Source organism: Carassius gibelio, chromosome B23, assembly GCF_023724105.1.
Source record: "Carassius gibelio isolate Cgi1373 ecotype wild population from Czech Republic chromosome B23, carGib1.2-hapl.c, whole genome shotgun sequence".
Taxonomy (NCBI): Eukaryota; Metazoa; Chordata; class Actinopteri; order Cypriniformes; family Cyprinidae; genus Carassius; species Carassius gibelio.
In genome coordinates this window covers 1,917,147-1,943,435 of record NC_068418.1, presented here as the reverse complement: position 1 = coordinate 1,943,435, position 26,289 = coordinate 1,917,147, and the positions used below count along the sequence as shown (strand labels likewise).

The 26,289-nt window shown below is 38.4% G+C and overlaps 1 long non-coding RNA gene across 2 annotated transcripts; it reads left to right on the top strand.

Annotated features, from left to right (window-relative positions):
- Positions 1 to 6,858: 6,858 nt before the first annotated feature.
- On the top strand, positions 6,859 to 24,922 carry LOC128011300 (uncharacterized). Of its 2 annotated transcripts, XR_008182524.1 has the most exons (7): positions 6,859 to 7,212; positions 14,291 to 14,331; positions 22,349 to 22,442; positions 22,525 to 22,887; positions 23,026 to 23,419; positions 23,749 to 23,919; positions 24,875 to 24,922. It is a non-coding gene; the product is annotated as an uncharacterized LOC128011300 (long non-coding RNA). The 2 variants fall into 2 exon arrangements; XR_008182525.1 differs by lacking the exons at positions 6,859 to 7,212; positions 14,291 to 14,331; positions 24,875 to 24,922 and adding an exon at positions 22,029 to 22,134 and having other exon boundaries at positions 23,749 to 24,020.
- The last annotated feature ends 1,367 nt before the right edge of the window (positions 24,923 to 26,289 follow it).

Here is a 26,289-nt window from a genome sequence, read left to right as displayed (position 1 = left end):
AACAAAGCAGTTTTGTGATATCTGGTTCGCGAACTAATCGTTTGATGTAACAGGATCTTTTTGAAACAGTCCACCAAATCGAACTGAATCGTTTTAAACAGTTCGCGTCTCCAATGCGCATTAATCCACAGATTAATTAAGCTGTTAACTTGTTTAATGTTTCTGACACTCCCTCTGAGTTAAAACAAACCAATATCACGGAGTAATTCATTGACTCAAACAGTACACTGACTGAACTGAAGTGAAGAGAGAACTGAAGATGAACACCGAGCCGAGCCAGATAATGACTCGTTCACGAGTCAAGAACCGTTTCTGTCAGACGCGTCCGATTCGTGAACCGAGGAGCTGATGATACTGCGCATGTGTGATTTAGCGTGAAGCAAACCGAAACACAGAGCGTCTGAACCGAACTGATTCTTTTGGTGATTGATTCTGAACTAATTCTGTGTTAATGTTATGAGCCCATGTGCAGTCAACGCCAATGACGCCATTGCATCGAGCGCAAAAGAATCGGTGAACTGTTTTCTTCAACTGGTTTATTGAATCGAACTGTCAGAAAGAACTAACGTTACTGGTCATCCGAAAACCTATGCAACCGGTTCTTGACTCGTGAACGAGTCATTATCTGGCTCGGCTCGGTGTTCATCTCTCTCTTCACAGCAGTTCAGTCAGCACGCGCAGTCTCGCTTGATTCGCTCAATGATGTGCCAGCGTCATCAAACCTCTCATCTACAGTTCTGGCAGTGGTTTGTAATGGAATGATTCGTAACATTATTATAATTGTAACGAGTAACGATGCAGCACATAAAAAATATCGGAGTAAAAGTATTAAACCCAGCGAAAATATGTACCGAAGTAAAAGTGGAAGTAGGAGAAAAAAATAATACTCTAGTAAAGTACAGATACCGCCTTTTAGTACTTAAGTACAGTAGTGAAGTAGTTCTACTTCGTTACTATACATCTCTGCGTATGTAACCTTGGTTCCCTGAATAGGGAACGAGATGCTGTGGTTCTGGCCGTTCCGTACCTTGATAATTCTTCATCTTCAGTCATGAAATCTGAGCGAAATGGCGCGCTGCACCCAGGTATATCATGCGTGCGCATGCGTAGGGTGGTGCTATGCGCCATTTGGCCAATAGGATTGGCGGGATGGTATAGGGCTTCAGACATTCGTCACACCGGAGGTGTTCCCATACGTGGTGACGTCACCGCAGCATCTCGTTCCCTATTCAGGGAACCAAGGTTACATACGTAACCGAGATGTTTGTTTAAGTGCGCATGCGCTGCTCCGTTCGTGGTCTTTGCTCTGCGGATTGAAGAGCGCGCTGAAAGACGGGAGGAGACCGGTCTGACGCTGGTTTCATGTGGAATTTAAGCGGACTGACTCTGAGGCGATCGGATACCGGTTCCATACCCAACCCTACTTTTAAGAAATATATTTTTTGATAAACGAACCCAAAACTGTCTATGTCCTGGCTGGACTGTGATGTGATTTGTGTCACGTGCAGGTGCGATGGATCGCGTACAGACCAATAGGGTGTCGGAATATATTTGTTAATACTTCTCATCCAACCACAATCAAATTCACTCCATCCGGATGGCGCGATTTATCTGGATAGGTTTTTTTTTTTTTTTTTTTTTTTTTTTTTGAATGATGACAAGCCGGAATGGAAACAAGCCGAAATGAAATAGCAGTAACGAAGCTATTTTTAAAATGTAAGGAGTAGAAAGTACAGATACTTGCCTCAAAATGTAAGGAGTAGAAGTAAAAAGTCGGCTGAAAAATAATCACTCAAGTAAAGTATAGATACCCCAAATTTCTACTTAAGTACAGTAACGAAGTATTTGTACTTCGTTACTTGACACCTCTGCTGTTTATATTTTTAAAACTGTATATTTGTTACAAATATGCTAATTATCATGCTGTCAAGCTGCAGAGTTTGCACAAAAGCATTTGACCACCTGTATACTTGCATTCATGGTATTGTGATAATAAAATGATTTGATTTGGTCACATGAGTTGTTTATCAGTTGTACTATTGTACTGGATAACAATTGCAAATTGTTTATGACACTGAAGAAGATTATGATAGGGACATGGTTTTTAAAAAAACCAGGAGAGCTCTTATGACGAGAAGGAAACTGGATGTGATTCTTTGGTGCTCAAGACATTTCACCATGTGTTCATCTAGGTTTCTTCATCTAGGTTTCTTCATCTGATTAAAATAATTTTATTTCTCTTGAATTTCATTTGTCTTAATATGCTATTTTATCAGTCTTTATGCTACATCCTAGTAAAATATTGCGTATGGTATTGGATAATAAAGTACACTGAATATTCACTATTAGTGGTGGTTTTGGTAAATACACTATTTAATTTTGTAAACAATATATATAATTACCATGGTTGTTTTAAGATAAAACATTTAGTCATTTTAATGAAATTCAGTTAGATGAAGAGCAGGCAGAAAGCTGCATTAGAAGAGACTGCATGGACTTCACGCACAACTGAAGGTGATGAATCAAGGAAAGATCAACATGAATCCTGTTCTGTATTATAATGAAGATGATCATGCACATTACTGTAAACTAATGTTTAGCACCTTAAGAGGACAAAGATGAGACATTCTTTACAGAGATTTATGAATTAGATCTTTTACATTACATTATCTTTGCATTGCATGAATTGTATGGCTTTTGCACCATAAAAGGCACACTGTCCTACATAATCTTACTGAATGACACATTGGCCTTGTGTGATAGTACAAGGAAGTGTCACAATATGTATTTGTTGTCTTTGTTTACTGTCAGAACTGTATTCTTGCTCTTGATCTAATGAAATAAATGGATCCCTTTTATTTTCTAGTGTCTTTATTCTCGGATAAGTATGACTTCCAGCGTACATAATGGTATGTTTTTGAAAAGACAATCTAAAGAAATGTGAGTCAACAGTTTTTTTTTTGTTTTTTTTTTGTTTTTGTCCATAATGAGAATAGATTTGTGCACTTTTTCCTGCCCTTCTATCCCCAGGGGCCCAGTAGAGTCCCCTGGAAGAGCAAAATAATTAACATTTCAAATGGCTGTAAATCAAAATCTGAATATAGTTTCAAGAAGAAAATTGGCAGGACAACTACTTATGCTATGTTTACTAAATAATGTTAGATAACTTTGATAGAAAGGTATGTAATGGATTACAATCAACTAAAAATTATTCAGACAGCTGTTAGTATGACAGTATTTACACAACTATCAATACTTAGTCGGCAAACCCTTAGCCCTAATGACAGCCTGTAGTCAACCAGGTTCATGCTAACCTGAATATCAGTTTTTTTTTTTTTTTTTTTTTTTTGACTCTGTATGAATAATTTTTGGTCCCAGATTTGTATCAGTTTTACTGGTAGTTTACTGTATGAAGATTGTTGGGGCATAATTTGTCACGGTTTACTTTATTTTGCTATCCTTAAATAAATAAACTTTAGTGTCCTACACCCATTAGTAAAAAAAAAAAAAAAAAAAAAAACTAAATATCAGAAATCTGGTCTCTGATTAATTTGCTTTGACTTTGTATCCTTCGATTATTTTGACACTTAATTATGGCCATTAAAGTGTTTGATAGCTACTATATTTATTCAATAATTATTATTTTTTATTATTTTTTTGGGCTCTATGGTTCATCATTTTTAATTTAATAACATTAGAGCTGCTCCACTGAATCAGAATCAGAATCAGAATGAGCTTTATTGCCAGGTATGTTTACACATACGAGGAATTTGTTTTCGTGACAGAAGCTCCGCAGTACAACAGAATGACAGCGACAGAACATAAAACACATAATAAAAAGAATAAAAAATACAAATAAGTAGATATTGAATGACAATATACAAATGACAATTGTAGGCAGGTATATTACAAATGCAGTTATGTATGTACATATATATTATGTGCAAAATTTAAGTGTATACTAAGTATGTGTGTTAGATAAATAAAGTGTATGTGTATATAAATATAAAGTGTAGTGTGTTCGCCGTTATTATCAGCTGTTCATAAGATGGATTGCCTGAGGGAAGAAACTGGTCCTGTGTCTGGTTGTTCTAGTGCTCAGTGCTCTGTAGCGTCGACCAGATGGCAACAGTTCAAAGAGGGAGTGTGCTGGATGTGAGGGGTCCAAAGTGATTTTGACAGCCCTTTTTCTCACTCTGGATAAGTACAGTTCTTGAATAGAAGGGAGGGTTGTACCAATGATTCGCTCAGCAGTCCGGACTACCCTCTGTAGTCTTCTGAGGTCAGATTTAGAAGCTGAGCTGAACCAGACAGTTACTGAAGTGCAGAGGATGGATTCAATGATGGTGGAGTAGAACTGTTTCAGCAGCTCCTGTGGCAGGTTAAACTTCCTCAGCTGGCGGAGGAAGTACAACCTTTGCTGGGCCTTTTTCACAACGGAGTCAATGTGAATGTCCCACTTCAGGTCCTGAGAGATCGTGGTTCCCAGGAACCTGAATGACTCCACTGCAGTCACAGTGCTGTTCATGATGGTGAGTGGGGGGAGTGCAGGGGGGTTTCTCCTGAAGTCCACGATCATCTCCACTGTTTTGAGCGTGTTAAGCTCCAGGTTGTTGAGAGTGCACCAGATAGCCAGCTCTTTTACCTCCTGTCTGTAAGCAGACTCGTCACCGTCCTGAATGAGGCCGATGAGTATGGTGTCGTCTGCAAACTTCAGGAGCTTGACAGAGGGGTCCTTAGATGTGCAATCGTTGGTGTACAGGGAGAAGAGCAGTGGGGAGAGAACGCAGCCCTGGGGAGCTCCGGTGCTGATTGTACGGGTGCTTGATGTGTATTTTCCCAACCTCACTAGCTGCTGCCTGTCTGTCAGGATGCTGTTGATCCACTGACAGATGGAGGTGGGCACAGAGAGCTGAGTTAGTTTGGGCAGGAGGAGGTTTGGGATGACCGTGTTAAAGGCAGAGCTGAAGTCCACAAACAGGATCCTCACATAAGTCCCCGGTCTGTCTAGGTGTTGCAGAACATAATGCAGTCCAATGTTTACTGCATCGTCCACAGACCTGTTTGCTCTGTAGGCAAACTGAAGAGGATCCAGCAAGGGCCCAGTGATGTCCTTCAGGTGGGCCAGCACCAGTTTTTCAAATGACTTCATGACTACAGACGTTAGAGCCACAGGCCTGTAGTCATTTAGTCCTGTAATTTTGGGTTTCTTAGGGATGGGGATGATGGTGGAACGTTTGAAGCATGAAGGGACTTCGCACAGCTCCAGGGATCTGTTGAAGATCTGTGTGAAGATGGGGGCCAGCTGGTCAGCACAGGATTTCAGACAGGCTGGTGTAACACAATCTGGGCCTGGTGCTTTTTTCCTTTTCTGCTTCCGGAAGACCTGGCGCACCGCATCCTCGCTGATCTGAATTGCAGGTGCCCCACCTGAGAGGGGGGATGCAGGAGGTGTGAATGGTGAGAGTGCTTGATTGGAGAGGTGTTCAGGATGGGTTGCAGGAGCTGTTAATGATGTGAACGGATGTTTGGAGAGGCATTTGGGTCTGGTTGCAGGATTTGTGAAGGGTGTGAATGGTTGTGTGGGGAGGCGTTCAGGGCAGGTGATGGGTGTTCTTTCAAACCTGCAGTAAAACTCGTTCAGATCGTCTGCCAGTCGTTGATTCTCTACAGTGCTGGGGGGTGGTGTCTTGTAATTGGTGATCTTCTTTAGACTTTTTCACACTGATGCGGAGTCGTTGGAAGTGAACTGAGTCCTTATTTTTTCAGAATAATTCCTCTTTGCCACTTTGATCTCCTTTTCCAATGTGTATTTAGCCTGTTTATACAAGACATTGTCCTCCTTCACGTAAGCATCTTCTTTGGCCTGACAGAGCTGTCTGAGTTTTGCAGTGAACCACGGTTTGTCATTATTGTAAATTAGTTGAGTCTTTGTAGGAATACACATATCCTCACAGAAACTGATATATGAGGTTACGGTCTCTGTGAGTTCGTCCAGATCGGTGGTAGCAGCTTCAAAAACACTCCAATCAGTGAGGTCAAAACAAGATTGTAAATCCTGCTCTGCTTCATTAGTCCATCTTTTTACAGTCCTTGATACAGGTTTAGCTGATTTTAGTTTCTGCCTGTAGGACGGTATAAGATGAACCAGAAGGTGATCAGAACGTCCCAAAGCTGCTCGTGGAACAGAGTGAAATGCATCCTTTATTGTGGTGTAACAGTAAAACACAGTAAACACTGCAGCGTGTTAGTGCTGTAATCACGCAGTTTGCTGTAATAATGCAGGGAACAACTTTTTATAAATCTCCTAACTGTGCCAATTTCACAAACAGAAGTCTTGTTTTTACTTATTTCTTTTTTTATCTGAAATATGCTGCGATTTATATCCTAAAGCCACTCGTATAATACAGAAACAGTCAAGCAAGCTAATTGCGCAACGCATGGATGTTTTTTTTTTTTTTTTTTTTGTACAGTCGAGCGCATTTCACATGGGCTGCTTGATTCACTTTCGCCAAAAAGTTGTGTATGCCTAAGGTTGAAAATAAATTATGTTTATAGGGAATGTCCCTATAAATGGTCATGTTCTTACAATTTAGTTTTAATCCAAATGATGCATGATTTGGATTAAAGGGGGGGTGAAATGCTATTTCATGCATACTGAGTTTTTTACACTGTTAAAGAGTTGGATTCCCATGCTAAACATGGACAAAGTTTCAAAAATTAAGTTGTACGTTTGAAGGAGTATTTTTGTTCCAAAAAAACCTCTTCTGGTTTGTCACAAGTTTCGGAAAGTTTTTTTCAAGTATGGGTCTGTGTGACGTTAAATGGAGCGGAATTTCCTTATATGGTTCCTAAGGCACTTCTGCCGGAAGCGCGCGCGCTCCCGTATAGCGAGGCTGAGCACACATTTCACTGATCAGAGTGAGAGCGTCGCGAAAAGTCACAAAAGAAGTGTGTTTTTGGTTGCCAGGGCAAGACAACCCTGCACAGATTACCAAAAGAGAAACAGCATTAAGGGACCAGTGGATGGAGTTTATTTTTACAGAGCATCAACGGAGTTGTGCAAGTGTTTGTGTTTGTTCCCTGCATTTCGAAGATGCTTGCTTTACAAACAAGGCCCAGTTTGACGACGGATTTGCACATCGTTTATTTCTTAAGGATAATGCAGTCCCAACGAAAAAGGGTCACGATCGTGTGTTGGAACCGCATGCGGTGAGTAAAACTGCTTCAAATATCTCTGTGTTGTTAACTTAGCTATCGGTGCCTAAGCATAGACATCATATAAGTAGACGCCCTATTGGCCGCTGGGCGACGAGATTTGCGGCCGCCATCTTGAACCGGTTGTACTCCTAGTTTCGTTGCGTAGCAGCAGTTAAGATGCCAGAGCACTGTGCAGCATTTTCCTGTTCTAATCGGCGGACCATCGCAAGTACGGCTCGGGATTACTTTTCACAAGTAAGATTTAACATTAGTATTACTACTACTATTGTTATTTTTTCATTGTGCGCGCGTGATTTCAGGAAGTAATGTATATTAACCCTCTGATGGTCTTCGTTTCCTGTCCACACTCGTGTTTTTTGACAATAACATTTAATTTTGTAACAAGATATATATATATATATTTTTACAAATGTAATTTTACTCTGTTTGTTAATGTTTTTACTCAACATTTGTGCAGTTTTTGGAGGATTTATGATATCTTCTAAATTTATATAAATAAATATTTATTTAAATAGGCTTTTTACAAAAAAAAAAAAAAAACAGCTTTTTACAAAAAAAAAAAAAAAAAAACAGCATTTTATGTAAAATTCACTTTATAAAAGACACAGATTTCTAACTTTCATTCATGGGGATAACATGGATAATTTTAAATGATTTAATGTAACATTTATACCCATTTTTTGGAAAATGAAGTTAAAAAAAAAAAAAAAACTTTAACCACTAGATGGCTATAGAGCTTCACTATATGCTATTTGACTACCTGAAAGATATATTTTCACAAGTTGGATTCAGTTGGATTCATATCTAAATATTATAAAATCACAATTATAACAAAAATAAAATATTTTTTGTCAAATTTTAGTATTTTTTTTACTGAAAAAATCCCAGTTTTTCAATGTTACATTACAATGTATTGCAGGCAGTAAGCATGGTAAACTGCATGACTTCTGTAGACGGCGTTGGAGCAGGTTTGTGTGTGTGTGTGTGTGTGTGTGCGTGCTAAATTGTATTGTCTCATCCTGTCATCTCACTCTCTCTCCCTCTTTGGTGGTTCTGCATTTTGCATGATTTTTTTTAAATAATTATAAGAGAGCAGTTGTTTTATAACCTCACAAGTGTGTGTGTGTTTGTGTGAGATGGAGAGAGAGAGAGAGGGAGGGAGAAGTTTGTGTGTGTGTGAGAGAGAGAGAGAACCAGAGAGAGTGTATGTCACAAATTATAATAAATTGTTTCTTCAACTTATTAAAATATCTTATTTTACTGCAACTATCTGTTTCTGCTTCTTTATCATATTTATAGTGGGTGATTTATAAATATCCTACCTCACATATTTAGATTTTGGGCGTCTGGTCACTTATATATTATATCAGAATATAATATGTCACTTTATGCCTATTATGAATATTAAAATACGCTGAATCATGTGTCCTGTATTATAGCTGCATGAATGACCTTTGCAGCAAAAAACCCCGAGTCAAAATCAGTTAGGTATTCAGTGAGATATGATTAATTTAATGCGCTAATTTAATGGCAAACAAGTTACACTGAGTGGAGCTGGCGACCGGTCCAAGATGGCGGCTCCACGGCTCGTTCGTGCCAATAGGCAGTAGCGTTCGATGGGGCATCTACCTATGTCTATGTGCCTAAGCACATCAAGTAAACAACATGCGATGTTGTCATCAAACTGCACTTTCCACATGTACAGCTTAAAAAAAAAAGAAGAAAAAAAAAAAGACGACATAAAGTGGAACTTAGTCATTTTCCAAAACCGCTAAGCAAATATATACAGTTTCAGTACATTCCACATAGAGACGCCTTTGCTGATGCTGCTCTTGTTAAATTTCAGCCTCTGGATCTGTGTCACAGCTTCCAAACGCTCTCAACGCAAAAGCCTACTGGCGCTCGTGATTCTTTAGCTCCGCCCACACGTCACGCCTCTAGGCGCTCGTGTTTTTCCAGGAAAAATCGGTACAGACTATCTTTCTCTTATAAATATAATAAAAATAAAGACTTTTTGGAGTTATGAAGGATGCAGTACTACTCTATAGGTACTCAAGATTAACAGGATATTGAGTGAAAAGGAGCATTTCACCCCCCCTTTAAGATCACACAACAGAAGTGCTCTCTCTCTCTCTCTCTCTCTCTCTCTCTCTCTCTGGGCGGAGTTAGCGTGTGTGAGTGAGATTGCTGCGGTATGAGTGAGTGTTCTTTCTTTTTCTACTTTCCTTTACTGTCTCTGCTTTAAAGTTTTGTTTATATTTTTGTTTGAAAAGAAAACTAGGAAAGTTTGAGGAGTGGGCTTTTGGGTTGCTGGTCGGCAATGGCGGATCCACGCCAAACAAAGTTTGAGCAGCTTTCCCGAAGGCATGGGATAAAACTCCCGCCTGTGATGAACTGCTCTGTGGAAGACTGTAGCCTGGCTGTTGGTGAAGTTGTTGGTTTTGACAGTATTATGTCGGCTTCACGAATGAACAGTGCTGTTGTCATTTTCCTCGATACGATTGAGAAGGTGAACAGTGTAGTTCAGAGCGGTGTAGTAATTCAGGACACTTTTACTCCAGTAATGCCATTGGTTGATCTGGCAAAAAAGATAACGCTGTTGAATGTGCCACCTTTCAAAAATTGTGTCCCAAATGAAAAAGATTCCACTGGGGTGTAATCACCCTTGCTTGAACATGTTGTATGTTTCAGACGGCAATTACATATGATGTTAAAAAGCGATACGGATTAACTGAACGTGTCTTTTAAAATCAGACTTGATGGCTTTGATTATGTCATATTTGCATCATCTGATACTATGAGATGTTATGGCTGCGGGAAGGAGGGGCACATTCGGCGTGCATGTCCTGAGAGAGAAAATGAAATATTGAACTCTGAGCCAGGCCTGAGTAGGGAAACGGTGTGTCATAGTACTAGAGTGATAACGACTGATGATGATGATGATGATGATGATGGTAATGTCATGGGGGGAAAAACACAAAAAGTGAGAGGAAAGAAGCCGATACAGTGCTTACTGAGGTTAAAGGGGGGAATTCAGAGAAAGGGGAGGAAGAAACTAATACAGTGTTTACTGATGGTGCCGGGGGAAATTCAGAGAGTAGGGAGAAAGAAACTGCTGTCACTGCAGAGTCTATTATGGAGGAGGAGATGGTGACTGACTGTGATGAAACACTGTTTAAAATACCTAATACTAAGAGGAAAATGAGTGTGGAAGCAGCTAAAATGAGCAGATTAACAAAAATGGAGTCTGAAAAACACTCTGAAATTGAATGCAGTACAGTTGATGATTCTGACAGTGATGTAGTGGACAGTAACACGTAGTGATTACAACTTTGACGAAATAAAGTCATTTCTACAAAGGACTAAAAATTTGAAAAATGTCCAGGTTGAAGATTTTTTTGCTGATCGCAGGATTTTTATCAACTCAGTGGTAGTGCTAATGAGAGGTGAAGGTGGGGACCAGTTTACAGTGCAGGAGATCTATAGACTGAAGAAACTTGTTTCCAAACTGTAATTAGAATTACAAACTGAAGATGGTTTTGAAACCACATAGTCTGTGTTTTTCTATGTTTTTGTTTGGTTTGTGTCCCCTCATACTATTTTTTATAATGAGTGTGATGAAGGTGAGCTCTCTCAACCTGAATGGGGCCTGAAATATGCATAAAAGAGCATTGCTGTTGGAAAAAATTGGATTGGAAAAAAGAATGGGAGGGTGATGTGTTGTTTGCTCACATGAGCTCTACAAGAGGAGGGGTGGCTGTTCTCTTTGCTAAGAACTTTTTGTCTCATGTGATGTTAAGCATGCAGTTTCTGGCAGATTATTATGCATAAGGCTCAGTTCGAAAAATTCGAGGCTGTTTTTATTAATGTTTATGCTCCTACAAATGGAAGTGAAAGAGCACTTTTTCTTAAAGATGTTATTACCATTCTGCAGGACTGTAGTTCTGATGATTTTTTTTGTTTTTGGGAGGAGATTTCAAATGTACAGATAATTATAGAGTAGATAGAAATCACATTGAACCTCATATTGCTTAAAGTCGGGTTTTAAATGAATTAATTGAGACTCACAGTTTCTGTGATGTATGGAAAGAGCTAAATAATAATGTAAGACAATACACACGGGTACATAACATAGAAAACGTTATTTCCTTGGCCAGGTTGGACAGGTTTTTATTGTTTTAGACACCATTTTAATGTTGTGAAAAGCTGTCTTGTCAAACCTACTGGTTTTTCTGATCATTGTTTAGTATCATGTAATGTATATATAGAAAATGTGAAGTCAAAGAGTGCATATTGACATTTTAACACCTCCCTGTTAAGTGATGTGAATTTTAGAGATGTTTTTATTTCCTTCTGGAATAATTTTAAACCAAGAAAGTGTTACTTTAAAAATTTGCGTGAGTGGTGGGATTATGGAAAGATTGAGGTGAAAGTATTTTTTTCAACAGTATACTTTCAGTGTTTCTCGGGACATCACTAAATCAATGAAAAAGCTTGAATTTGAAATTATAGAAGCACAAGGGTTAGCAGAGGTTACTGGGGAGGGAAGACATATCGAGACGCTTAAAACTAAGACGTCTCTTCTTGCAGATTTGCTCAGCATTAAAGCTCATGGGGCTCTGGTCCATTCTCGTTTTCAGAATTTAACACAAATGGATGCCCCATCTAAGTTTTTCTTTAGTCTTGAAAAAAATAATGGTCAGAGACGTAATATTCACTGTCTATGCTCTGAGAATTGGCAAGAGTTAAAACAGACACCTGATATCAGAAAACAAGCTGTACAGTTCTATAGCAAACTGTACCGCAGTGAATACAGAGAGGACAAGGGTTCAGACAGGGTTGTGCACTGTCCGGTATGCATTAATATTACTATTAGCCATTGAACCAATGCTGAATAGACTAAGAACCATGATTAATGGTTTAATATTGCATAATGATGTTTAGCATCAAATTTCTGCTTTTGCGGATGGTTATGGTAATGGTAAGTGGACAACAAGACATAATAAGTTGGTTTCTGTTATCAATGACTTTGGAATAATTTCAGCTGCCAAAATTAATTGGGATAAGAGTGAAGCATTGGCTGTTGGGAAATGGGAGAGAGGGTTAACAAAATTACCTAGTGGGATGATCTGGAAGAAAGAAGGTTTTAAATATCTAGGTGTGTGTCTTGGGGATTTAAATACCCAACAAAAGAATTGGGAAGGGGTTTTTGAAGGAAAATTAAAAAAGTGGAAATGGCTTCATTCACAATTGTCTTTTAGAGGGAGGGTTTTAATTGTCAATAACTTGGTTGCTTCAAAATTATGGCATAAATTATCTTGTGTGGATCCTGCTGTTGGATTGCTGTCCCAATTGCAGACAATCTTAGCAATCTTAGTTTGCACCGGGTTCCTCAGAGTGTGCTCTTTCTTCCCAAAGAAGAGGGAGGACAAGGGCTAGTCCACTTACCAAGTAGGCAAGCTACTTTTCGTCTACAGTTCCAGAAATTCTTGACTTGGCCTGTGGATCTGGTGTGGCGAAAGGTGGCAATAGTAACAGTGGATGGACTTGGATTGGATGCAGCCTTGTTTTTAATGGATGTGAAGCAATTACAACTTGCTGAACTGTCTCAACTTTTCAAAATGTGGGGGCTGTTCATTGTGTGCAGGATGGAAGAGACCAATTCTTTGTACTGGTTATTACAATAACCTATTATTAAAGGAGCTTGTATGGACATTGCTGGTGGGAATGTTCCAGGACTTGTGCAGATACATTGTGCTACCAAATCTGTGATATTGAGACACATAATTTATGTGGCTGGACCTGTGCTGAGTGATATAAATGCGGTGGACACTTTATTTTCGGTCAGAAATCAGCTCGCCACGCTTCGGTCATAGTGGAGGTGTGGAGAACAAAGTTAACAAAGGAGGAATTGTCTATGATAAAGAATTTAAAAACTTGAAGAACAACTTTTGATGTAAGGGACCCTTTTCCAAAGCTTGGGATCACACCAGACCTAAAAGAATTATCTGGTCCTTTGCTGGATCTTAACGAACTACAAATTTTAGAACTGAATGAAGTATGAGGGAAAGTGATGTATAAATATCTTGTTAAAGTTTTAAATAAGGTAACATTAAATGGGAGGATTGATACAGTTTGGAGAGACAAATTTGGGTTGAAAAGGATATTAAGCCATTGTGGAGGGTGCTGTACAAACCACCATTGGTAAAACGATCTGGTGACTTACAATGGAGGATTTTACATGGGGCTGTGGCTGTTAACGCTTTTATTTCAGTCATTAATCCCAATGTTGATGATAAATGTGTGTTTTGTGGATTTAGGTTAACCATTTTTCATTGTTTCTTAGAATGTAAAAGACTCCATGCACTTTTTAACTTGTTGGATTTATTTGTGTGGTAAATGTGGGGAAAAGTTTATTTTGGGGGCTGGGTACAATCAGAAGATCAAATGGCAATTAATTAACTTTCTGTCCGAACAAGCGAAGCTGGCAATTTATAAAACAAGAAGGAACAGAATCGAAAACAGGTGTGGTCAAGAGATTACATCTTTATTTAAGGCTCTTGTCAAGTCAAGAATTGTTGTAGAGTTTAAGTATTATAAAGCAATGAATGATATAGAAACTTTTAAACTACAGTGGTGTTACAATTTGTTTGTTTTTTTGTATGGTGATGGAGGAGGATTTATTTTTTTATCTGATTTGGATTTGATGTATGTTTTATATTTATTCTGTTATAATTGAATAACAAAGTTTTAATACATTTTGTTAAATCTCTCTCTCGCTCTCTATTTTGTTATAAAAAAAATATTGTTTTGTTATATTATTACAGTACCAAATTTCTTATCCAAGGGATAAAAGGGATTGATCATAGGCCTCATTTATCTGAGCTTGAACATAGCCAAAATTATAGACAAATAAATACTTTTTCTTTACCCATTAATAACTAATTTCAGATCAATGAGGCCTACAATTAATCAGTTCCAAAAAGAAATACAAATACTGTTCTAGCTGAAAGAAAACCAGTTGACGAAAACACTGAATCTAAACACTGAATATTTTTTATCAAAACAGACCACATGCGGACGCCATTTTACTTCACTGGAAGAGTGGTGGTAAGTCTTGTAATTACATGTTATAATACAGATACAGACTGTAAATTAATTCTAATTTATAATTTGTTCAGGTCTTATCTATTTTTCAATCCTTCGGCGGTCCCATTTTAAGGCTGCAAACGTCATCGGGGAAGCCTCATTTAAGAAAAGTAACCATTAAATTGCAAAGTAAAAAATAAATTATAGTATTTTAAACCTCACAAAGAATGTTTTATTATGGTTACTTTTCTTAAATAAGTCATCCAAAATCACGTTTGTAGCCTTCAAATGTGACCCCCGGAGGACGCAGTCATACACAGTAAAAAAAAACGGAGTGTCAATTCAACACTTAAAGTGTTGATTTTAAAACTACTAAAGATCATATATGGTCCCAATCTGTCTAGTGTTAAAAGTAAACAGTCACAGGGAACGTGAGATCCAATTGCAGTAGGGTTTATTAGGGTAATCCAAAGAGAAGTAAACAAACCAGGGTCAAAAGATCATGAAGATCATTGGTGGCCTGACTCTGCTCATTAAGATCATTGGTGACTTGCATCTGTTCATGAAGATCAATGGTGACTTGCCTTTGTCCATGAAGAACACTGGTGAATGGACTTTGCCCATGAAGATCCTTGGTGACTTGCCTTTGTCCATGAATATCAACGGTGACTTGACTTGACTCTAGATGTCAACAGTAACTTGCCCTGACTCTGGAGTGTCAACGGTGACTAGCCCTGGCTCTGGAGGGTCAACAGTGACCAGCCCTGACTCTGGAAGGTCAACGGTGACTAGCCCTGACTCTGGTGGGACCATGGGAACCTGACTCGACTCTGGAGGGTCAACGGGAACCTGACTCGACTCTGGAGGGTCAACGGGAACCTGAGTCAACTCTGGAGGGTCAACTGGAACCTGATTCGACTCTGGAAGGTCAACTGTGGCTGTCATCCAGTGCAGAAGCGCTGGACAAGCAGCCATCTTGTGCCATGACTCTGGACCGGCGGCCATCTTGGGTCGAGGCGCTGGACCAGTGGCCATTTTGGGCAGTGGCCCTGGGCCGGCGGCCATCTTTGGGCAGTAGCACTGGGCTTGCGGCCATCTTGTGCTGTGGCGCTGGGCTGGTGGCCATCTTGCGTCGTGGTGCTGGGCTGGTGACCACCTTGGCCAGCGGCGCAGGGCTGGCGGCCATCTTGTGCAGCGGTGCTGGCTCGGCAGACGTGCGCCTCCTCTCCCCTCTCCGTCCGCAATGGTGAGACGCCGGCTCCAATCCATCCCTCACGAGCCCATGATCGAAGGGGGGCCATAGTGGAGAGCGATGCCGGACCTCCTCTAGACCACTCACTACTCCGCGACCTCTCCGGGTCCCACGAAAAACGACCAGGCGGGTTCCCTCAAAACAACTCTTTCTCTCCCGCTCGGTGGCTGGGGAAGAAACATCAAAAAACATACTGCTGGATCTTAGCAGGATGGAGTCCTTCTGTGACGTTTGGAGACGCAGTGAAACACAGGGAACGTGAGATCCAATTGCTGTAGGGTTTATTAGGGTAATCGAAAGAGAAGTAAACAAACCAGGGTCAAAACCAGAAATCTATCCAAACAAACAAACAAACAAAGAAGGAATAGGAAAGGGAACATGAATGGAAACAGGAACAGGAACTCAGAATACGAGAAGACTGGGTAACGGAAGGAAAGGACTCCATGAAAACAAACAGGAAAGACTGGTTAATATAGGGAGGATAATGACTAATAAGTGAAGGCACCTGGTGCAATTAACAGGAGTGCAATTACTGTGATGAAGGGACAAGGCTTGTGGGAATTGTAGTGCCTACGGTGAGGTGCCTAAGGGGAAGTGAGACCACTAGTGGACACCCAGGGAAACAGAGACCAGATAGCGTGACAAGGGGTTAATTAGTTACATTCATTAAGTGTTGCACAGAAACAAAGAACTTAATAAAACACAACATCATCAAATTTACCTAGAGATGAATAAATATGATGTGTAGATTTGAGTTGTGCAGCATCCATGAATGATGTTCCTCATTGTCCCATCAGCGAGCAGGTACTGTATGGCTGTGTGGTCTCTTCTCTGCATCAAGCTGTTCTTTATAAAATAAAAGACAAAAGTAACAGTCAAGGTCAGCTCTCCAACTGATTTTATTTATATTAGTTTTTCATGTACAACCCATCTGGCAATATTTTGAGGCAGACAATAGGTAGCGACAGAAATCTCCAAATGTATCTTTTTGACGATGTTTTTCATCTTGACAGGATGACATTTTTCCAGGTAACTTGCATCCTTGTGATGATGGTGGAATCAAATGAAGTATAGGAGACCAGTTGATGAAATATCGCTGTCCATTCTAAACAGCAGATATGACAAAATTAGCAAAAAAATGCATGAACACAGAATATAGATACAGCATGAATATAGATATTCTTATTCTGAAATATAGTCTCACCTTAGACCAGTGTTTTTCAACCTGTTGTCCGCGGCGGTATTGCAGGTGGGCCACCAATTATTTCCAGTCCATTCTAGGACTGGAAAGAAATCGTCATAAAATCATGATTTGAGCGTGCCCGATGTATCTGAGCAAGCATCACAAATGTTTTTTTTTTTTTTTGTCCATATCGCACAGCCCTAGTTCATTCAATAATTAAAGTTAACAATCTAGCTTCTGAGTACTAAGTTATTAACCCAACAATACCGGGGTCAGTTGCTGCATGTGTTACAGAACAACAAATTCAAACATGCATAAATGGCTGTTGTGTGTCCTCCTGACTGCTTGCTCCGGTGACTATCTACCCGCTGCTGAGCTCTGCCTGGATCTGGTTTTCCCGTTTTGCTGAGCGGTGCCAGCCAGAGTTATTTTCTGTTAATTTCCAGTCCATTCTAGGGCTGTGTGATTAATTGAAGTCGCCATAAAATAAAGATTCGAGCATGTGCGATTTCTAAATCGCTTTATAGCACGATTTTCCGCGGCCCTGACCTCCTTTAGTATGCTATCCGATCCAATCAGAATGCATTGCGCCTAGCGCGAGAACAGAACAGATTGGCCATATGCCTAACTTTAGGTTCACACACTGTCTGGGATGCGTCTTTTTTCTGAGCCCATGTTAACGGATCAGAGCTGCACGTGGTAAAAGGCTAGAAATAAAAGCGTGCGAAAATAATTAATATCTAACACATGAGCATAGAGAAAATTGTGAGTGCACAGGATGCAGTTTACGTGAGAGGAGACATGTTTTAGGTGCGCACTCTCTCTCCACGCAGAGCAGCGTGTATCTGAGCAAGCATCACAAATGTTTTTTTTTTTGTCCATATCGCACAGCCCTAGTTCATTCAATAATTACAGTTAACAATCTAGCTTCTGAGTACTTAAGTTATTAACCCAACAATATAGTTCAGAGCTGCACGTGGTAAAAGGCTAGATATAAAAACGTGCAAAAATAATTAATATCTAACACATGAGCATAGAGAGAGTTATGAGTGCAAAGGACGCAGTTTAAGTGAGAGGAGACACGTTTTAAGTGCGCACACTCTCTCCGCGCAGAGCAGCGTGTATCTGTGCAAGTTTGGTTTTGTCTGTTCTAGAGACGTTAAAATGTTTTGAAAAAGCTCTAATTGTTTTTCTTTTTGAAATATGTTTCAAATTAATTCTGAATGCATTTATGACTGTAAAAGCATATCGGTGTGTGTCACAATCGCAAAATTGATCAAAGAAATCGTGATTTTTTTTAAATATATATATATATATATATATCACACAGCCCTAGTTTATTCAATAAATACAGTTAACAGTCTAGTTTCTGAGTGCTAAGTTATTAACCCAACAATAGCGGGGTCAGTTAATTTTTTTGAAGTGGGCCGCGCAAACATATGTGTGTGGTTCAGCTGCGAGCTGAAAAAGGTTGGGAACCACTGGTGTAAGGGATTAAAAGTCTGGATTTCCTACCTTGATAAACACATTTCAAAATCATTTGTTTAGTTTTTTATATCTTTTTTTGGGATGACCCGAAATTAAAGCGAAGGCAAGATTTTTTAAGTTTTTCTCTGTGATTCAGTTGCTATGACATCCAGTGAGTGTATACTTTTGACGTAATTGGGCGTGAGTTGCGCAAAGCAACACTTCACCGCAGTAAATGAAGGATGTCATTGTCCAGGAAAAGAAAAGTTGACGAAGAAAATAGAGTTTTCAAAGATGATTGGAGAGAGAGGTTTATGTTCATTTTGCCCCAATCCAACACGAAGCCATTCTGTTTGATTTGTAATGAGACAGTTGGAGTTGTGAAAAGTGGAAATGTCAAACGGCATTATGAAAAAAAAAGATCATTCTAAATGGCAATATCCACAAAATACAGAGGTATGGACACCATACGACAGTTAAAGTCTTCATATGAATCAACATATAAGTTGCTTATGAGACTTTTGACACAGCAAGAGAGAGCTGCAGAACCATCTTTCTGTCTGGCCTGGGTACTAGGTAAAAAGCAAGAAGCCATTCACTGATGCAGAGATAGTTAGTGAGTGTTTAGTGGAGATAGCATATGCTTTGTTTGAGGGAAAGGAGAGACAGGAGATGTCAGAGAAATTAAAGAAAATTCCACTGTCCAATGACACTTCAACCAGGAGGACAGAGGTGCTTGCCAATGACTTAGTAAAGCAGTTAATTGATGTTATCAAAGATACACCCTGCCTTTCACTTGTGGTGGATGAGTCAACAGATAGCACAGAGTCCTAGAGGTCGACCGATATATCAGACAGCACCGCGCTCGGAGAGACAGCTGTCCTGGACCCTTAATGCTGCAAAATGCGTCTGCAGCGGTATTATTATTATGTGCAAAAGCCACTTGGAAAAAAAGCTTTCTCACCTGAATTAAAGGGGTTTTAGTATTAATAAAATGCTAGTTGCAGGACTGTAAAATGAATAAATGTGATTAGGATCGTTTGATAAAATGAAGAGAGCGCGCCATATGTTTGAGATAATTTTACTTTGCTGAATGTTTTCTGTCAAGGAGACCGCTGAATGCGCCTCTTTAAATGGTTTCGTGGTGCTCGTTGTTGCTATAGTAGTGGTGCAACGGATCATCATTGATCCGTGATCCGTTCAGATCAATATCTTCAGTTCGGCATACGCGTGACCCGCGGATTGATTTATGAAAAAAAAAAAAAAGTTGCGCATGTTCAGTCCACACTCGCCCCGCGCATTTTGGCTTCCCTGTCAGATATAATGATGAAGGAAAGAGGTTAGAGTGAAAAGATGGTGCCAGATCTTTATGAACAGGAGAAGAAAAAAGTTGTGGATGAACTATCCCGAGCATCCTCTGTTGCGCTCACGACAGACGGGTGGACGTCCAGGGGGACGGAGAGCTCTGTGACGAAAACTGCTCACTTCTTCACAGCAGACTGGGAGATGAGAAGTCCTTATTATTATGTTAAAAAGAAGATATTATGCCATGTGCACTAAGTCCATACGAGGACGAGCGAGCGCGGGTTTGACTAGATGTATTTGGAGGTTATTGCTCACGTCTCGTTCTGCACATATCCAAATGTTTCCATATTCGCAATGTATCTGAAATTTAAACTATAATATTTTTTTATATATAAACTAGACGGAAAAAATCATCCTCTTCACATGAGCAAAAACGTCCTTTGCATAACAGCAGAGAGGACCGGTATAGGGTGTATTTAAACTGACCAGTGTAACTTTTTAAATGTTTGGTTGACTCTACTTTATTTTAATAATGAACAAACTGCGATGTAAGTTCAAAATTAGAATGCACTTTAGATTTTCTGTGTCATTTATACCAAACACAAATGTTGCTGGTTGCTAGTGTCTTTGCAGCACCACTGTTATTTATTTTTTATATATTTATTTTTTTATATTTTTCAGTTTAATTGATTTTTATTTCTAAAATTGTATTTATTTAAATGTATATTTAAGTTTACATTTATGTTCCAACAAACTTGAAAAATTCTACTTGATAAATGTAAATGCTCTAAAACTTTTATGTAAATGATTGACATATATATATATATATATATATATATATATATATATATATATATATATATATATATATATATATATATATATACTTCATCTACAGCGATATCATTGACTTGATTGCAAATAAAAACAGACACTATTTCAACTGAACAGAGAAGACATAACTGAATTCAATGATGAACTGCCTTTAACTATCATTTTGCATTATTGAGACACTGTTTTCCAAATGAATGTTGTTCAGTGCTTTGACGCAATGTATTTTGTTTAAAGCACTATATAAATAAAGGTGATTGATTGATTGATTGATATATATATATTACCTGTTTTATATATTTAATACTTGGTCAGTTTATTAATTTGTTTGGTTAACTTTGGATACATTTTGTTTTTTTATTTTAATACAGTGCAGTGCACTAAATTAAGATGAATGAAGAGATGGTTCAAGTAAGTGCTCAATAAATTATGATAGGTTTAGAAAAAATGTGTTGTGCATCCACTTATTATTAGTGTGACATTTTAGCATGCAAATCAAGAGGAAAACTCCAAGATATCGGCCCTAAAAATCGGCAGCACATATCGGCCATCGGCTGACCCTGACCTCTAAACATCGGCATCGGCATCAGCTATAGAAAAACCCATATCGGTCGATCTCTAGCACAGACCAAGCCCGGATAAAAGGCACCTTATTTTTTCATAAAAAGAATGTTGATTTGTTATACATGTTTATTAAATTAGTTAGTTTTGTAATTACCAATAGTTCCGGACCTTTGTCATTGATGAAAATTCAGGTTTGGACCTTTGAATGTAGACTTTGAGAACCCCTGCTGTAGATTGTTAATTCAGCTCTTTGGGAATTAATAACTTTTAACACTGCAAATATTACACTACTGATTTTACTGTGTAGAAATATGATATAAAGGCATGTGTGTTTAGCCAGCCCCTTAGTGCTGATATGATCAGTGGACAATTTCGACAATTAAAACAAATTTACAACATTTTTTTTTTATGTTAAGGCCTAATTTAAGTATCGCCAATAACGATTTTTTTGACCATTGGGTTGCTTTATGTAGCACAAAACTGTATTGCAGTCTTTCCGGACACAATAGATGAAGAAACCATATGCTTATTTAGTGTTCAGGAGGAGGAGAGTGTGAAAGTTTACAGAGCCGAAAATGGTATAATTTCTCAAAGCTTCCCATTTTGTCTTGTAAATGAGGGGTTATAACAGATAAAAAGTTAACCTATTTAGATTTAATTTGTGTCTGTGCTGTTTTGATATTATGAAAGTTGTTTTGATATTTTTTTTTTTTACACAATCTTGTTTCAAATCGAGTCGTGTTTGTAGAAAACCAGTAAGACGTGTTTCTCCCTCTACAAGCCAGGAGTTCAGATACTTATTCACAATGATTGTCAAAGCACAATTTCGGAATCGGAAGAAATTCATACAAATCTCAAAAGACGTGCTTTGATTTATTTATTTATTAGATTTATTTGAGTGATATTTAAATGAAATTAAATTTATGCATTTAGCAGACACTTTTATCCAAAGCGACTTACAGTGCATTCAGGCTATACATTTTTAGATATCATGTGTTCCTGGGGAATCGAACCCCAAACCTTGCGCTTGATAGTGCAGTGCTCTACCTATAAACCTATATACTAAAATTTGTAAATATTTTGTTTTGCACTGAAAGAGAAGTTCTCAGCCTTGCTGTTACAGTTACAGATGAAACTGGTACAGAGGTGGATAAAGACGTGTTTCCTGATCTAATGACCACCAGTGGGTTGGTTTTAGTCATAAATGAGTTGACTGACATTGGTGAGTGAAAACAGAGGAGCTGCTGAATGATCTGTATCCCAATTTAGGAATGAATACTGGTAGTGTTTAATATGTTCATTGTTCTAATTATTGTAGGTAGTGTTGGTGTATTGAAGATGTGTACAAATGCATGTTCTAAAAGTTACAGTTCAATTAAATGTTCTTAAACATTTCCTATCAGTGTAAAGTAACGTTAAATGTTCCCATTCTTCAGAAGGGTCCCACATCGACTTACCAAACAGAAGTATGGTTTGGGAATTATCACCTTGTTTCCCTCACTCATAGATCCCCAAGGGAGGACTGGATATGTAAGTCATTATCACTGATCAGGACATTCAATATTTTGTGTTCAGTTGGACATGTCTAAAGATGTTTTCATTTTTAATTAAGGGATAAATTAAGAATTTCTGTCATTTCAACATTTCTATGATGGCCAAAAACACTGGATCCTTGTCATGGCACCTCAAGACAGTGCAAAGCGGGACAATACCTTCTGGAAATAAGGACGGTCCAAAAACAGAGGAAAAGGGAGGTCCTTTGCTTGACAGACAGCTGCTGTATGTTACCAAGAACATCAGCTAGATATTGATCAAAGTGAAGAGGCTATCTCTTTGATTAATCATACAAGCGAACGTGAGGTCATCATGCAGAAGATGAAGGCAACGTTGGAATACAGACAGTGCCTTTTCCATCACCAGAGGGATCCACCACCATTCTCTCTGTTGTTCCTCGATTCCTGGAATTTGAGGATTGGTATGGATTTTCTCTTTCCTTTTTTACTAAAATTTAATGTTAGTATCAGAAAACTGTCAAATGGTCTGCATTGTTGAAACTGACCACATTATTGTATATATTGTAATTATATATTGTGTTTTCTTCAAACTTCTTCAGATTCTTCAGGACTTCACACTCCTCTTTGGGTCAGAAACTGCTTCCAAACTTTTGGAAAGGTGGCCAACAGTTTTCAAAGCAAAGGTTATCAGACTAGGAGAAACCTTGTCTTCCACTCCACTGCTGAAAATATTACTGTCATCTGCCAAAGAGAGCAGAGGAAGCAGCGAGACACAGGATTCCCCCGGTGAAACTTCCAATGACTTTGCAGTCTAATTATACTATACATAGTTATAGGCATTTAACAATGTTCTGTGTTTTTTCAGAATGGGACAGAGATATATCATCCTTCCTTCTACTTTTGCATCTCCTACCACCCCTGGCTTCAGGAAGAAAGAAAATCCAAAGGATCAGTATTTCACAGGCCATTGACCATCTGGTGGTGTTTCACAAAGTAGGTAGTTGGTACACTGGTGCCAAAATACAAGGGCTATAAGCGTTACACTTGGAATTGATTCAGTAATTTCTTCATCTTATTTTTTACTATTAGATTAAATGTAAAATGGGGGTTAATATAGTAAGTTGATACAATTACTCTAAATCTGATCTAAATCTAAACTAAAATGAACAGTTATTCTGTGGATGTACTTTTTTGATTTTGAGTGCTTCCTGGTCTTTATGGTGTGCAATTAAGCTAAAAAGTCTCAAATAAATGCTAATTGATAAAGCTGTACTTATTAATTTATCATTATTATTGATAGACTTAATTTTTCCCCCATTTAGGCATGTAGAAGTATACAGGAACACCTTGAGCTGGAAGACAATCGTCAGCCATACATTCTTGCCTTAGGGAGCAGCAAGGAAGCCATCAGTCACTACTTTATTGTGGTGGATAAAAAGCTCATCCCCTGTCAAGAATCCTCTTCACTGGCAGCCATTGATGCACTCTTCAAGGTTAATTTTGTTTTCAGTCTCAGTTATGATCCTCCACTCAAAAATTAGTACATTTTTCTCCAGACTACAGTGTACAAAATTGATGTTGGCACCACAAGTGAGAGCCCAAGAGTACAGGAGCTTAGAGCTAAGTTTTTGAATGATGTTTAGATGCTATGTCTGTAAATCACTGTTTACAATAGCTAAATTAAAGCTGCAGTTGGTAACTTTTGACGCTCTAGTGGTTAATAAACAGAACTGCTTCCGTCTTGCGGAAGAACATCGTAGCCGGAACTAATTCTCTCTGTTTATGTTTATGAATAATCACAAAGGTACTGGGTTACTCCCAAAGCAATCTAAAATAGTCCAAATATAAACACTTATTATAGGTGCACCCTAGTGATTCAGGACAAGCTAAAAAAAACGGTTTGGAAAATGGATTCATGGTGTACTCGCTTATTATATACATTTTTCTACATTTTGAACACAAACAAAGGTACGGACCGCAGCTCTGATTGGTTGTTTTCTTACCGGGAGCGGTCCGTAACTGCAAATGCCAATAGGACCACTGGGAGGAGCCAGAGGAGCTTGATTTTTTCACAGATTATCTGTCTCATATTCTACTGTCAGGACATAATGACAGGTTTAACAAATACGTAAAAAATATATTTTTACAAAAGTTACCTACTGCAGCTTTAATTTGGCATGTAAAACTTTGTACATGGTTTATATCCTGGTAAAAAATTTGATCCGATTTGTGATCAGGATGGTTGTTCCTTGCAATTTAAAAGCTATGAAGGGTTTAGAAAACATTTACCTACATTTCATTTTAGGGGTGTAGCAGCAAGCAGTGGAATTGTATATCCACAAAATCAACAAGCCCCAGATCTCAATGAAGCAGTATCACTTGTTGTGTCTGACACAGAGCAAAGATTACATAATGATGCGCGTTTGCATGAATGTTCTTCTGTTCAAGGGATAGTTCGAGGGAAAGGTGTGCATCGATAATAGCCAAATTACAAGGTAATGGTGTTGCAAACAGTGTTATTATGTCAGCTGTTGAAAGCATGGATGATTTTGTTAATGATTTCCATACAAGTTTAAGGGAAAACATTTTAAATGTTGTGCCTGTTGATGAAGAAGATTTTTATTGGTCAATATGTAAACTAATCAGGCATAATCAATGTGAATCTAGCCATTTATGTATCAAGTTATTCTACTGTTATATGTAATCATGCATTTGACTGTATGTTTGTTACGATCGGAGACCTAGTGAAACGCAGGAGACGAGAAATCCAATAGCAGTAGGGTTTTGATGGTTAATCCAAAGAGAAATCAAACAAGCAGAGGTCAAAACCAAAAATCCATCCAAACAAACAAATAAATTAACAGGAACGGGAAAAGTAACGGGAACAGGAACTCGGATGTAGAGGCCTGCATGAGAATGAAATGTGCAGAGAGTGCAGGGGTATATTATATGGTGCAGCTGCACACCCTATTTGGACATTAGACAAAATATATGATCAGACTTCCTTGGTGCAGACATTACCAAAATACAGCATATAGTAAAGTTGCATATCCTGTTTTGACATAAGACAAAATATATGATTAGGCCTCCTCGTTTCACTTAAAATAAATTCTACATCCTAAAAGCAAGCTGGAGACAGCCATAAAAGGTAAAAGAGTTGATAAACAGAACCATATGTATGAAATGTATTGAACATGGGCACGCCTTCAGAAGCACTGTATAAAACAGAACCGACACAGACTCAACAGACTGTTCTGCAGAGCTTTCTCGGTTTTATTTTCTCTTGAAAATAAAATCTTTCGGTCACACTTTATTTTAGGGTCAAATTCACACTATTAACTAACCATTAACTATGACTTTTGCCTCAATTAACTCCTTATTTGCTGCTTATTAATGGTTTATAAGGTAGTTGTTAAGTTCAGGGTATTGGGTAGGATTTAGATGTCATGCATTATATTTACTTTAAAAGCACTAATAAACAGCCAATATGTTAATAATAGACATGCTAATAAGCAACTAGTTATTAGTTTGAATTAGACCCTATACTAAAGTGTTACCAATCTTTCTTCTGGAAACAAAACCTAGAGACTGTGTGATTCCTCAGATCCATGGCAGACAAAAATACACTACACTGACAGCATGTAGAAGTAGAAGTTCAGTTGAAGATGTTTTTAATAGTTTTAATAATCAATTATCTGATTTTAATACTAGTACATAATGGAGAAAATATTTCAGTGAGAAATGGGGGGTTGTTGAACCTATTGAAATGCACTTAGGTGTCAGGTACGATTCAAGAAGAAATAAAATCTCTGGGATGTATGAACAGACAACAGTTACAAATCAAAACAGATTAAATTTAGCTT